The sequence below is a fragment of the Theropithecus gelada genome, chromosome 9, assembly GCF_003255815.1.
Source record: "Theropithecus gelada isolate Dixy chromosome 9, Tgel_1.0, whole genome shotgun sequence".
Lineage (NCBI taxonomy): Eukaryota > Metazoa > Chordata > Mammalia > Primates > Cercopithecidae > Theropithecus > Theropithecus gelada.
This window is the reverse complement of record NC_037677.1, coordinates 106733279-106746764: the sequence shown is the minus strand read 5'-3', so window position 1 is coordinate 106746764 and position 13486 is coordinate 106733279. Positions and strand designations below refer to the sequence as shown.

At 38.2% G+C, this 13486-nt stretch overlaps 1 protein-coding gene across 7 annotated transcripts in view; it reads right to left on the bottom strand.

The window, feature by feature from the left end:
- Positions 1–13486, bottom strand: part of ADD3 (adducin 3) — a 141700-nt gene that overhangs the window by 47772 nt on the left and 80442 nt on the right. Inside the window, exon 2 of one of the 7 annotated variants that reach the window (XM_025395543.1) lies at positions 12495–12586. The exons of the other annotated variants lie outside the window; for them this stretch is intronic. The gene's annotated coding sequence lies outside the window, so the exon portion shown is untranslated. The remainder of the gene's footprint in view (positions 1–12494; positions 12587–13486) is intronic. 7 annotated transcript variants of the gene reach the window in all.

Below are 13486 nucleotides of genomic sequence, written 5' to 3'. Positions count from 1 at the left end.
TGTTCCCACTCTGATGTTTGACTTTCATTTGAATCTTGTGTATTTGTTTGTTCTGACACTGATGTAAAGAACTACCTGAGACTACATAATTTATAAAGAAAATCGGTTTAATTTAGCACAGTTCCACAGGCTGTACAGGAAGCTTGGCTGGAGAGGCCTCAGGAAACTTACAATCAAGGCAGAAGGGTGAAGGGGAAGCAAGCACATCTTCACATGGTGGCAGGAGAGCAAGCGAGTGAAGGAGGAGGTGCTACATATACACTTAACCAACAAGATCTTGTGAGAACTCTATCATGAGACAGCACTAGGGGGATGGGACTAAACTATTAGAAACCACCCTCATGATCCAATCAACTCCTGCCAGACCCCACCTCCAACACTTGAGATCACAATTTAATATGAGATTTGGATGGGGACACAAAGCCAAACCATACTAAGCCTGTTTTTTGTTGTTGTTTTGGGGACAGAGTCTCACTCTGTCCCCAGGCTGGAGTGCAGTGGCGTGATCTTGGCTGTGATCTCCACTTTCTGGGTTCAAGCGATTCTCCTGCCTCTGCCTCCCAAGTAGCTGGGACTACAGGCACATGACACCATGCCCAGCTAATTTTTGTATATTTAGTAGAGATGAGGTTTCACACTGTTGGCCAGGATGGTCTCGATCTCCTGACCTTGTGATCCACCTGCCTTGGCCTCCGAAAGTGCTAGGATTACAGATGTGAGCTACTGTGCCCAGCTTTTTTTTTGGGACAGAGTTTCACTCTTTGTCACCGAGGCTGGAGTGCAATGGTGTGATCTCGGCTTACGACAACTTCCACCACCCAGGTTCAAGCGACTCTCATGCTTCAGCCTCTCGAGTAGCTGGGATTACAGGCTTGCACCACCATGCCCAGCTAATTTTGTATTTTTAGTAGAGAAGGGGTTTCTCCATGTTGGTCAGCCTGGTCTCTAACGCCCGACCTCAGGTGATCCACCCACTTTGGCCTCCCAAAGTGCTGGGATTACAGGCGTGAGCCACCATGCTCGGCCCAAGTCTGTTTCTTAATCATTAAACTCTGAGCCACTCCACTCACTCTCAAGCAGCCTAATTTACTTTCTTGTTTCTCTATCAGGTAACTTCAAATACTTTTACAATTGAAGGTCTATGCCTGAACCCTGGGGCCCACATCTGTCTTAGACCCTTCTATCATTTGCCACTGTTCCCTGAGGTCACCTGATAGCTCACATCTTTGCATATGGCAGTAGATCTCTGAAGCCATGCAGATCTCCCTGGTACTGACTGGATCTGGCCTTCTACCAAGCGCTGCCCTTTGCCAAAAATTTCCTGTCCCTAAACTCTGCCTATGTGCTACAGTTTGACACCTACTAAATCTCACTCATATTGACTGTTGACATACCTGGACTCATTCCTATTGCCGATTTCTGGGGATCTGCTCCCGACTGCTTACCTGGATTCCAGGTTCCTTGTCAGGTGTATTCAGCCAGTCCAACTCCATTACAGAGACCATCCTTTTTAGTTTTTTTTTTGAGACTGAGTCTCACTCTGTCACCCAGGCTGGAGTGCAATGGCATGATCTCAGCTCACTGCAACCTCCGCCTCCCAGCTTCAAGTGATTCTCCCTGCCTCAAACTCCCAAGTAGCTGGGATTACAGGTGCCCACCACCATGCCCAGCTAATTTTTGTATTTTTAGTAGAGACAGGGTTTTGCCATGTTGGACAGGCTGGTCTTGAACTCCTGACCTTAGATGGTCCACCCGCCTCAGCTTCCCAAAGCACTAGCATTACAAGCGTGAACCACTCCGCCTGGTCTCCTTCTTACTATTTGAACGTGTGTGTTTTTTCATTAAACTACATTGGAATAAATACACTTTTATGTGGAAAGAGTGGACATAATCAGTAAAATATCCAATATTTCTTGAACACCTACTATTGTCTGATATTGTTTTAAAAAGTAGCATGTTTTAACTCATTTCACCCTCACAAAACCCTGTGAGAGGTAGGTGTTAATATCTCCATTTTACAGGCAAGGAAGCAAGCACACAGGTTACTTGTCCAAGGTCACACAAGAACTGTATTGTGGAGCTTAGATATAAATTCAAGTAGACTAGTTCCAGAATCCGCGTTCTTAACCAGCACACTCTATTACAACTCTACTACCCTCACTCCCAAAGATGTTTTCAAATTTTGAGTCATTTCAAACCTACATCTGTTAAGATTCTTTGGCTAAATATTTTTAACTCCTCCCCAACCCCAGCCTCAAATCTAAGTTCCCACTTCTAATGCAAACCCTTTAACAAAACATGTATTTTCAGAGATTGCATTTTCTTAAAATGAAGTTTATATGAACATAAATACATAAACAATAAACCTAAAAATCCTGGCACTTAGGATTTTGCTTATTAAATCAATACTCAGTAAAATCCCCTCGGTATTCGCCAAATTAAATCTTCAACAAACTGTAATCCAAACTATAATAATGAACTTTAGAAAAAGGGAGGGCCCCTCTAGATCCTGGTATCCAGATTACATATGCCCCATTATTTCATTTTGAACTGTGTTGGACATTAACTGCCATGCAAGCTTGTGTGTGCATTTAAAGAGGTCTCAGCTCTGTCCTGATAAAACAGGATTTAGCTTTGAAAAGTAGGCCTAGATGATATGAGTAAGAATTCTAAAAATGTATGCATACATTGATATTTTATGACACAAACTCTTTTTTTTTTTTTTTTTTTTTTTTTGAGACAGAGTCTCGCTCTGTCGCCCAGGCTGGAGTGCAGTGGCGCGATCTCGGCTCACTGCAAGCTCCGCCTCCCGGGTTCACGCCATTCTCCTGCCTCAGCCTCCCGAGTAGCTGGGACTACAGGCGCCCACAACCGCGCCCGGCTAATTTTTTGTATTTTTAGTAGAGACGGGGTTTCACCGTGGTCTCGATCTCCTGACCTTGTGATCCGCCTGCCTCGGCCTCCCAAAGTGCTGGGATTACAGGCGTGAGCCACCGCGCCCGGCCGACACAAACTAATTCATATCAAAAAAAGGAGGGGAATTAAAATTATTTCTAACATGAAGAAACTGGAAATAACGAGAAGATAAAGAGACAACAACCCAAGTCTCCAGTCCACTGCTGGAAACTGAACTCTCAATACAAAGAGAAAATCTGGAAAAAGACCTGAGAAGTCCAATATCAAATTCGGAAAAAGAGAAAACATTAAATTTATTCACTATTTAATTTATGGAGGAAAGTTTATCAAAAACAACAGAAATGCAGATTTTAAAAGAACGAAGAATAACTTTCATACCTTTGTTAGGACTGTAGAGAAACAAAACACTGCTTTGTAAATACAAATAGGAACTCTTCCAACAAGAGTTGTTTTCCCTGATATTACCTAATGAGAGCCAAAAGAGGAAGAGTATCCTTAGACTCTAAAGGTGTTAGAGCTTAAAAGGATGTAAGATATTACCAAATCTTATTCTCCTCATTTCTTACATGGAGAAAGGCAGAACAGGTCCTAAGAGAGAGTGGTGTGTCCCAAGCCCCTCAATTTATCTTACCCAATACTTTTCACTTTATCTAGATTAGAATGAGATACGTAAGACTGTAGACCTTATCATCTGTTGATATAAGAAAAATTTAAAACATGAACTGCACTTAGAAATTTATTTAACTGAAGATTTTGTTAAGAAAACACATTTCAGGTGCTACTGTACATTACATAAACTATTAACTTTTATTTTTTAAAGCCAGGTAATGTCCTGTTACAATTTCTTGATTTTAAGGGGTTTGTAGGTATGTGCTCATGATTAATACACAAAACATTTTGTTGGTGTTATTTCCATAACAATCTAAAGCAATTTTTACTATTTTAAAATAATGAGAGTGCTTTTCTTTCAAGCTTTCACGGTAATTCACTAAGAAGAGTAAAACTTCATGACTCAGCTTTTTGTGCCCACTCACACATGCCTAAAAGGTCCACTGAAATTGCTTGCTATATTTTAAATTCCAGCTTGAAGTAGGACTCTTGTTTTTCTGAGGCTCACAAAGACTAGACTCACAACTTAGTTCTATAGTGTCTATTTAGCTGGACTTAAAGCCTACATCAAGTACTTTATTGTTAAATAAAAAGCTATCTATGAGGAGCTTAGTAACTTAAGTAGCTCTCCAGAGTTTGGTAAATATTTTGTGTCTACTTTTGATCTCTATTGTCTAGGAAAGGTTCTGTCAAGTTGTAAAGTGCTAGAAAGTGTTGTTTTAAACTTTTAAAAGGTAGTAAGAGTACTACAACTCTGGGATCCTTGGTTGCAACAAAGAAGCACAAAATCAACTACTATAGTTTTCCAAAACCACCATTTCCTCAGACCCTCCCCCCAGGAAATAAAAGAGCATCCAGGAAGTCCCATCTTTAAAAAAAATACTTAGCGGCCGGGCGCGGTGGCTCAAGCCTGTAATCCCAGCACTTTGGGAGGCCGAGACGGGCGGATCATGAGGTCAGGAGATCGAGACCATCCTGGCTAACACGGTGAAACCCCGTCTCTACTAAAAAATACAAAAAATTAGCCGGGCGAGGTGGCAGGCGCCTGTAGTCCCAGCTACTCGGGAGGCTGAGGCAGGAGAATGGCGTAAACCCGGGAGGCAGAGCTTGCAGTGAGCTGAGGTCCGGCCACTGCACTCCAGCCTGGGCGACAGAGCGAGACTCCGTCTCAAAAAAAAAAAAAAAAAAAAAAAAAAAAAAAAAAAAAATACTTAGCTATCAGTCTGGGGCTTCTAAAATTCAGGCCCTGAAAAAAGGATAGGAAAGACCTCAAAGTCTATCCCTATTAGGTTTAGAGGGAAATGACTCTTCCTAATAAAAGCCATCCATCCCCCTGATTGTTGCTTTGCTCACCATATTTCTTACACATTTGGACTGTTTTCCCCTCTCATCTCCATCCATCCATCCATCCATCCATCCATCCAATATTTGTCCATACTTTGAATTCTTATTCAAAAGCCAACCCCTTCCATGGTGACTTTCCTAAGTTCCTCCATCTTAGCTCTCCCTGCAACCTTAGTGCTCAGAGCACTTTGTCATAGTCTGTACTGTCTTTTAATTATTTGAGTATGTCTGTCGGCTCCAGGTAACTGGGTCTACATTTTTTCCTTTCTTTACTGTCCACTTAGAGTTACTCAATAAGGGTTTATTAACTCAGTGAGGTGAGTAAGGCTATTAACTCATAAAACCCCCATTCTCTACTTGTCTTAGAATAAACCAGGGCAGGGAATCTAGAGCAAACTTTGAAAACTGGGTTATTCGTGGTTTGATAAGACTGGCCAAGTATCCAAGATGGTTAAGGTAATGAATATTGTGACCTGAATATGAAATGTCTTAAGCTGACTGGAAAGTAATTACACAAAAAAGTGTGAAAGTATGAGAAGAGCATTATCGGTATCTGGAAATATTTAAAATAAGTAAATACATACATAAAACAGCAATTTCTAAAAATATATATTTACCGCCATGTTTTGAGACCAGGTACAAATAATGATACAAAAACGTTATCTTCAAACGCCAAAGAAACTACTGATCCAATCAATCAGCAAACCCTAATTCAGGTGTTAGGAAAAGGTTGTGAAGACTACATAAGAAAAAAAAAAAAAAAAGACTACATAAGGCACAACTCTGATTCCTGCCCTTAAGGACTTTGCAGTTTATTAATAATTGTGGAGAGAAGTAAACCGAATAAGCTATCTCATAAGACAGTTTAATGTTTTATAGGAGAACTTGAATTCGTGGCTTCCAAAACTCAAAATAGGCCTTTAAATAGACATTTTTCATACCCAAAAGGTATGTTTAAAATAATTCATTCTTATCTAAGGACAGGAAGTGTGTAGAGTAAGCCTGCAAAAGGTCATCACCACTATTAAAGCATTTTTTTTTTCTGATCTTTTTAACTGTCATGACTTTTATGCCCAACAGTTACTGATGGTCAAATGTATTCTGAAGCTCAGCCAAAGCTTTTTTTTTTTTTTTTTAGAGTGATACTCAAAACAAAGCAAATATTGGCTTAGTCATGACACTTGTTGTTCTAAAACGTTAATAGCCTATTGTTCACTGTGGTTGTCTCAACAAGATAATACATTGAAAAACAGCATTTCCTGATAGGAAGTGAATTCCCACTGTGTGTCACAGGACCCTAGCCAAATGCTGGGCTCCAAAGGAGAAATAGCAGTGCCTTCTGGGACTGTGTAGAGACTTCCCCCTCGCTAGTTTAAAATGTCTGTTTCAGCTCAAACTACAATCTGACTGATTTTGCTACCATAGGACTGTTTTCCTAAAACGGCTTCAAATGCTTTAGACGTTTGTTCAACATCCTGTAGACAGCAGCATCCTGTATATTTCTAACTATGAAGAATTTCCTTAGTTATACATGCCACAATGGATGGGGTAATTTGACAAAGAAGCCATCAGGATGTATCTTCAAAACAGTATGTGACCATTTTCAAGCGTGGTTTCATATAAGCAATTGTTAAAAAAATCATAATATATGAAGCACAACAATTGCAACAGATTTTCGCATTTCACACATCAGATATGTTTTAGTAGACAAAAATTTAGGCTCAATTAATTAGTCCAAGCACCACAGCATTATTTAAGAGTTCAATTAGTGAGAAACTGATGTCACCAGCAGACCCTCATACAGAAGTGGAGAAGTGCCTCCAAAGTAACTGACACTGTACTAACACATTAAGACCTCCTTTTTAAACACTGAAAACATACTTTTCATCTATTTTCACAGATACGAATTTAAATACTTTTTTTGTTGTTGCCAAGTTCCAATCACCAGTGGATATTAGAAAGCTTCAACAATGCAAGAAACAGGAGCAGTTGTCATTTTAGTGGATTCTAAGCAAGACTGTCCAAGTTACCCAGGTATTCCCAGCATTTAATTCAGTGCTTAGCTGCTAGAAGGTCTTCGATACATTTTGCTAAGTGGAACTGTATGTCAAAAAATGTGTATGAAAATTAACAAGGAATACTAATAATTATCTAGCATTTTTTGAATAATGAATAATACCTCAGATTATAGAAAAGTATATTCAAGGTATATTAAGCCTTCTGCCAAGAAGTTAAGGCAACCACCACACAAACATACAAACTCTCCTACCTTCTAGCCAAGAAAATGTCTTTATCTTCCAGTTGTAATTACACAAATCAAATGAAGTTCTTACATCATTTTATCATTAGAACAGCTGTCATTTGATTGAATTATGCGACTAAAACTGTGAAAAAGGCAATGCTAGGCAATGGTAAACATAGTATGTGTGATGCAGCAAAAATGACTGCTTTTGTTACTTTATAACTTTGCCATGTAACTTTGTAACTTTGCTGGCAGGATATATTTCACCTCCAAAGCAGCTTTCTCAGCATCAAATTTGAAAACTTTAGTTAAGTAATGTCAGTTTTGGCATTTAAGGAAACAAGAAGATGGATTAAAGGGCTAGAATGTGCAAACAGTTTAAACAAGAAACCTGAAGCCGAGTTTCAAAGCTCTAGGATTACTTCTGAATGGTCAGACTCACTGAAAATTATAAGGATCCATTTTAAAAACAAACATAACCTCACAATCTTCTTCCTCAAGTATTCAAGTTTGATAAAAAGGATTTGCTTTTAATTCTGGAATGGGTTTGATACTTTTGAAATTGACTTTTTAGAAAAGAATAGTTTATATAAAATATAGAATGATATTCAACTTTCCTTTTTTACATTCTTAAACTTTAAACTGGCTTAGACCATATGGAAGGTCAAATAAATTACAGACCACACAATATATATAAAAGATGTTTTTAATTTAAATACGAGAAACTTCATATAATTTGGGTTATCCAGTTTAAATCAATATTCCAACAAAAATACTACACAAATATTGAAGTTGAAAGGGACATTAAAACTCATCTACTTCAAACCTCTCATTTTATAGATGGTAAAACTGAGGATTCAAGGAGGTCAGGTGACCCAATCCCACATCCAAGTTACCCGACTTTGAACCCAATGTTCTTTCACTATTCTGCTGAGAAATGACTTCCTCCTAGGGCAGTTCTTACCCACCCCCACCCAAGAATGCCTGGGATAGTGCCGCCTACTTTTGGAGCCCTAGTCTGATAAACAGAAGTTGGTGAGGGAATTTTCCCTTTCCACACATCACTATTATACCTTCTCTATAGTACCCAAGTTCTGGGTTCTGTCCCAAAACGGAGGTAGGAGAAGACTAATAGCGTAAGTACCTCTGATGGAGAGGGGATGGGAACAAACTTGGAAATGATCCAGATATCCATCGAAGGAGGAATAACTTAGTTACATTACATCCATCCACACAATAAAGTACTATAAAGCCATTAAAAAGAATGAAGTAGGTTGGGTGCAGTGGCTCATGCCTGCAATCCCAGCACTTTGGGAGGCTGAGGCAGGGGGATCACTTGAGGTCAGGAGTTCAAGACCAGCCCGGCCAACATGGTGAAACCCCAACTCTACTAAAAGTACAAAAATTAGCCAAGCTGTAATCCCAGCTACTTGGGAGGCTGAGGCAGGAGAATTGCTTGAACCCAGGAGGCAGAGGTTGCAGTGAGCCAAGATTGTGCCACTACACTCCAACCTAGGCGACAGAGCAAGACTCTGTCTAAAAAAAAAGAAAAAAGTTGATACATAATGGTATGCATGGTACAATTTTATATGGATTAAAAAGCTGTTCAGGTAGATCACTCACACACACACACACACTCCTCTCTGTCTCTCTCTCTCTCCCATCGACATTTTTTTTGAAAAATAAATTCCCCTCTGGGGAGTGGTGCTGAGGGATTAGGCTGGGAAAAACATTTTGTCACATGCCCTTTTATATTATTTCATCTTTTTACCATATTCATTTTTTAGTAAAATTACCTTTTAAAAGTACATTAAAGCAGAGAAAGGAAATTCCGTGGAGCTCTGGGAGACAACTCTGGTGATGAAGATAAAGACAGGGTTTATCAACGGTAATTTGACACTTTGTATCTAATGTACATGACACATTATATCTAGTTCTCTAGAAAAGCCTTCTCAATGCTTTTCATGTCATGGTATGTGTATTAGTTCTCACTAATAGGGTATGCATAAATAAGACAAAGCTTGTATAGCAGACTGGAGTAAACGAGAGGGAGACTGAGGGGGCAGATGCACAGGGCTTGGTAAAAAATATTCCATTTTCTTTATATTATGTACCTAGGAAAAGATAGAGTATTACTGGAGATAGTAACTAAGATTTTCTATTAAAGTTCCAAATAAAAATCTATTTAAAAATCTTCTAATTTCAATATTTAACAGCAAATTCACTGGCAAGCTTTGCTCCAGCACAACTGTAAGAGTCGAAGTTTAACTGTATTCCTCCAGAGTTCAAAGGGACAGTACGTTGTAACCAATATTTTTTGAAATGAAACATAACAGATAACAGTGTTTTCTGTGTTGTAAGAGAAATTTATTTCAGAGATTTAAAGTGGTTCGTATGTGTCATGGTTGGCTCATGATGCAAAATATACTGAAAAAAGTTTGAAAGCCACTTTTACCCAAGGCTACACAACTAATAGCTGTACACTAAATAGCCAATGTTCAAGGAAAGGTCCACGAAAACACTTGTGGCAGGAGGTTGGCCTAATTTCAACTTGAAAATGCTGATGAGATGTTTTATATAGCTAGTTCTACTACTCAGATATGAAAAAGTAAATTTCAAAATTTCTGACAGACACAACTTCTTACAGTAAAGCTTTAGTTTTCATGTCATTTATAAGAATGACTGAGTTAACATCCAACCATTTTTCTTTCAATTCTAGTATATTCCCTTTAGCATTTCTGGAATAGTCTGGTGTCTTTACAAAGAAAATTAAGAGTACTCAAAGCTAGAAAAGATCTTACAAGAGGCTAACCCAAATTCCTAATTGTATAGGTGAAGAAACTAATATCCAAAGACGTAAATCAGTCTCTTGAATCCCAGGTTAGTGCTTTTTGCTATGATACCATACCTGTGCTTTATTCTTACATCCTTATGAAGTTAGAAGACAGCTAAATCCGATTACTACCGGATTTAGTAGTAAAACAGAGGAAGTAAAAAAGAGGAAGCTGAAGCAAGGAGATGCTAAGAAGTCTTAGTTCAAAAAGGATGACACAATGTCACCTCTGCAAGCTTTACAGAAATTAGTCATTTTCAACATTCAGCTTTGATTTCAAGGGAGGCAGTTGTTCAATTTGCTTGCACCAAATGAGTGTCTACCCAAAGTGTACACATGACCACACACCAGAGTGTACAGATAACACAAAACACAGCCTCTCCCTCCACATGCCCACTTCAGTCAGTGAATAATTGAATACTCCAAAGGCATTTAAAACTCAGGTACAAACAGAAATTCAGTGTGTGAGGGGAAAAAAAGGTCAGACAGACCCCAGTTGCAAAGAAAAAAACTGCTGAACATGGACCTCAATGAACAACAATAATTCTCCTATAGTTCAACTCACCATTCACGTCACAAACTCTAGAAAGAACACAGAGGCACGGAACTGATGAGGCATGGAACAGAACTTTGGGCTACAGCCTGCCCCAACTCTTCTGACAAATACCCAACAGCAACAGGACAAAGCATCATTATGACATAAATAAAAGGCTCTTTAGATGCTGCCTTTTTTTTAAATTCAATGAACCCACTCTTACACACAAAGTTCATGTCACGATGTCTCGAAACACAGTATTGCCAGATTATGCTATTAATGGGTCCAATAAATTCAGTATAAAACACCACTTCAAGCATTTTTAAGTTAAATAACTAGCACATTTGGGAGAATACTATTTTCCTTCATTTGAACAGTAAATGTCATCCCCAAAATCGTTAAAACTAACAATTCAGTAAACTGTTTAAGAAAGGGGGAAAAAAAAAAGCAGACAAGTGAACTAAAAGAAAAAAACCTTAGTTGAATGATAAAGCCAGAAGCTCCTCCCAAAGAATATTGCATGTTACTAGTGGCTGGCACAAAGCTTAACCATCTATCTTATCTGTGTTTCCCCTTAAGCTGTGAGCAATCAGTATTACAATAGACAATCCATTACTTACAAAAAAATTGAAGTGCTGTACATTTCTTAAGCTGGTTTTTGTGTGGCAATTCTGTTGCAATACTGCCCTAAAAATGAACTTTGTTTTAAAGAGCAAGATATCCACAGTCAATGTGGTTACAGCAAGGGTGGAGCTCACTCTGGGGGAAACAACACACCCAGGCCGACTTCAGTGAGAGCAAACTGCACATTAATATTGTCACACATTTTCAGAGCCTCAGAGTCACAACTGATTGATTAGTCCTCCTAAAAAAGTTGGGGGGAGTTCATGTTTGAAGATCAGCTTTCCTGCCTTGAAGTAAAATATATTCTCATTTCTTGTTTGTGAAGAAAGTAAAGATAAAATAAAATGCAAGACAGATCACACAGTTCAACCAACAGAATGTTAGATGGAAGTGGAGTACTATAAAGGAAGTCCAACCATGCCAACTTCTAAGTTTAGCAACAGCAGCTTTTACATATCTCAAGGTGTCAGAAGCTTTGCTCATTCTAAAACATTACTTCAGCCAGTTACCAGAGGTCCTGAACATTAACACAAATTACCTCTTTCTCTCCTCACCAGTGCTCTAGTTCTCCTAACAATGCACAAATAATAAAAACATTTTATTATCAACTAGCAATAGGTCCCTTCAAAATAAGATGTCATTTATGGAGTTGCTTTGGTAGAATATTGAAATGTACATGTAAAGAAGAAAATTATTTATTATGCATACCATATTTTTAATACCCCCTTTTTCAATAATTTTGTAGGAATTTTATTTTTAAAAGTTTTCCACAGTATGTATAAATACTGTATAAATATCTTCAACAGTATCTAAAATAATTTATCAGTTACTGAAACTATTATCAAACATCTGATAATTATTCAAAGTGATTTTAACCAATACTATTTTCTGTATATGCATATTCAGAAACACAACCAAGAGTTATTTTTAATTGAATTCCTATAATCATAAAATTAAAGTTTGAGTAAAAGAAGCACATGAAAAAACTATATAATTGCTTACATAGAATTTAAAATGAGCAATGGAAAAGGATTTGAGAGAACACCAGGAAAATATTATTTTTAATGATGCATGTTGTCACGTTACTCTAGCCAAGAGCTACTCTCTCACATTGGAACAATAAATCAGTTTGGAGTATTGAACATTTCAATATTTTGAGAGATGGCTTAGAACATCCTCTCTCAGGACCCTAGTGAGGGGCTGTTGATTGATCTTGCCTTGTTGGATTATGAGGTCACTCTTGCCACATGACAAATTAACCATTCCAACATACTCTTCTCATAGTCCAACTGCCTGATTTATTTTTTCAACCATCAATGTAATTATGAATCACCTGCTGCCATCTCTTAGCTCTTCCTCATTTCCACCTCAAACTAACAATTCAAAGTTACCAGTTGGTTATTATAGTAGAAGAATCCTGTCTTGATACTTTTTGGATTTGCACTGGCAGAATGTGTTTTCAAGTCAAACTTCACTTTCACAGCTGCAAAGGAAATGACAAGAGAAGAAAAACACAGCCAATATATATCAGCAATTAATTCCATCCACAACTGCCCAGCTGTTTGTGCATGGAAGAATCAGTCTGTTTCCTTTCGGGGCTTTCACCACTGAAAATTGATACTGCACATTCAGAGATACAAGCTGTTTGTAACATGTCAGGAATGTGCGCAAGATCACACAGAGTTGAAGAGACAAAATGAAATCCAGATCTAGTTTTCTTGGGACTTGCCAGTATTATTTCATAGCAAAACACACACACACACACACACACACACACACACACACACACACCCCAATCACAGAGCAAAACACATAAAAAATATTCTCCCTTCTGAATATTACCCTTCCAATAAAGGAGAAAATCTGCCAATAATATCAGATTTAGTATCAAGAATAGACACTCTGATTTATTGGCATAGACAAGGTGTGACATTCTTAGGAATCCACATGCTCTATGTTAAATCCAGCCAATACTCTGGACTACACAGCTACTTGCCCAATGTGTAGTTAGTCCCTTTAAAAAATCCTTATAAATGTGAAAGTTGCTGGGAACCAATGCTTTCACCACAGTCATGCAGAAAAGCAAGTTTTTCTTGGTTAGTCCTGATACTATTTGGCACTCACATACATGCCTGTTTCAGGGATTCATGTAAATTTACAGATCCAATCTTCTAGGGTAACTTTGAAGCAATGAAATTTCTCCTTCCCTCCCCACTAACTCTGTTTTGTGGATTTTAAATAAAAATACTATACTGAGTGCCAGAGGCTTAACAACTGAAGTATGGGCTTGTATGCAACTCATGAAGTGTGCTATCCCCCTTCTCTCCCTGTCCTCCAATTCCAATTTTATTTCAAATATTTGTTTGATTTAAATTGTGTAAAA